The sequence below is a fragment of the Octodon degus genome, unplaced genomic scaffold (genome assembly GCF_000260255.1).
Source record: "Octodon degus isolate 3935 unplaced genomic scaffold, OctDeg1.0 scaffold00006, whole genome shotgun sequence".
NCBI lineage: Eukaryota > Metazoa > Chordata > Mammalia > Rodentia > Octodontidae > Octodon > Octodon degus.
The window spans coordinates 877,094-879,377 of record NW_004524582.1 but is presented as its reverse complement, the minus strand read 5'-3'; the positions used below and the strand labels follow the sequence as shown (position 1 = coordinate 879,377).

Here is a 2,284-nt window from a genome sequence, read left to right as displayed (position 1 = left end):
ATTATAGAACACTAAAGAAGCAATTTTTACTAAAGTATAAAGTTATCTAGAGCAAAAGCTATCTTTTATAGCTCTTTCCTAAAGTCTGGAGCTTACTGAGTAATGAATTTATCTGTAAGAGTAATCTGTACCTCTATTGAATTAGCATCTCAGGAAATATGTCTTACCAGTGCCTCTATTAAACATTCTAAGAAATCAAAGTAGCCTTTATCTTCCTCCAGGTAAATAGCTAAAATTTAAAATAACTATAAGGCTTGGTTTTAGTTCTTTTAGACCTTCAAGAATACACATTTGAAAGAAAATGTCTTTTCTAGTCTGCTACCTGGCTGGCTGTTAGGCCTGCAGGGGTCTGACTGCTTGGGCTCCAGTGGGAACAGATAGTTCCACTGGTTGTCTATCTCTTGGCTCTTTAAAATATGATATTTATCTCAAAATGTAATAGCAGGTTCATCTGGGGCACCCCAAAGTTAGGATTTTTCTTTACACACCTGAGGCTGCCCTTGGAGGCTCTGCGGATGTCATCATTCCACAACGAATATATTGAATTACACTATGAATGTTATAGGTACCACTTGGGTTACCATGAGAAAAAGAAAAAGAAGGAAAGTCAAGAGGCTCATGAGCATTCAAAGAAGGAAAAAAAAAAGTTTTTCCTGAAGGCTAAGCTCTACCACAAATAGCGCCCTGCAGAGAAAATACAAATGAAGAAAACTATCAAGATGCATGAAAAGAGAAACACCAAACAAAAGAATGATGAGAAGACTCCACAAGGAGCAGTACCTGCTTACCTGCTGGACAGAGAAGTACGGTCTCGTGCAAAAGTATGTTCCAACATGATTAAACAAAAAAGAAAAGAAAAGGCTGGAAAATGGGAAGTTCCTCTTCACAAAGTTCATGCCCAAGGAGAAACAGAAGTAGTAAAAGTAATTTGAACTGGAAAAAGAAAAAAGAAGGTGTGGAAGAAGATGGTTACTATTGTCTGCTTTGTTGGAGATGACTTTACAAGAAAACCACCTAAATATGAAAGATTCATTAGGCAAATGGGCTTACGTTTTAAGAAGGCCCGTGTTACACATCCTGAACTGAAAGCCACCTTTTGCCTGCCAATAACTGGTGTGAAAAAGAACCCTTCATCACTGCTGTATACAACTTTGGGTGTTATTACAAAAGGAACACTGCTGGAGGTGAATATGAGAGAGTTGGGCCTTGTGACACAAGGAAGCAAGGTTACCTGGGGTAAATATGCCCAGGTGACCAAGAATCCTGAAAATGATGGATGTATCAATGCAGTCCTACTAGTTCAACAGGTATTTCATAGAATAACTTCTTACACTTATTGAAGACTACAGACCAATCAGGAAAACCATAACTTGAATACTGCTGAACAACTCTCATGACTACATTCACCAAGAAAATTATTTATTAAATTATACAAACATTAAAATTGTGTCATTTTACAAATTGGTCTTTTATTAGGGGTCTGCTAAGGGCTTACATGTTAGTGAAATTGAAGCATTTGAAAGAGTAAACATCAGTCTTTGCATTAAAGAGTGGGTACTCAGCAACACAGATCTCTCATTCCTAAAAAGCCACCAGAATTTAAAGTCAGTTCAAACTTAATTTAGGGGTCTAGGGCTAGGAAATCTGCTGAAACTATTCTACCTCATCATTGATCATTAGTCCTAAAAAAACAAAAAAAAAGTAACATTTAAGTTTATTCTCAACATAGTCTATTTATAATACTTTAAGAATTGCACTAGAGGGCTGCTGAGATAGCTCAGTGGTCTAAAGCACCTACTTAGAACAAGCTTAGCAAAGCATCAGGGACTGCGGTTCAATCCCCCAGCACCACATGCCAGCCAGCCCTGCCCCCTGGTGGGCTGAGCTGGCCACACACACACACACACACACACACACACACACATTAATTAATTAATTATTTTTTTAGAAAAAGAATTGCACTAGAAGTTTATTTAGGTAATTCCAACTTAGGTGCACTGATTCCCTGAAAAAAAACTTTATTTGCAGTTAAATAATATATGAAGGTTATATGTTAAGTGTGCATCTCAAGATTTGTGATCTGAATCAAATGGTCATAGCTTGACAAAAAATGTAATAGCAGCTTGTAATGCTGCCTTTTACTAGAAGTCAAAGTTTGGTTTAAGATTAACATTCATAAGTTTAAGTAAGTCCTCTAAAGACATCAATGTACTTATCAGGGTCATCTAAAGATCTTCTAAGATCTGACTTTATCTGTTTTAGGTCACAAAGTAAAAGGCACATG

The 2,284-nt window shown here is 36.9% G+C and overlaps 1 pseudogene; it reads left to right on the top strand.

Annotated features, from left to right (window-relative positions):
* The first annotated feature begins 515 nt into the window (after positions 1-515).
* Positions 516-1,340, top strand: LOC101578825 (annotated as a pseudogene).
* Positions 1,341-2,284: the final 944 nt, after the last annotated feature.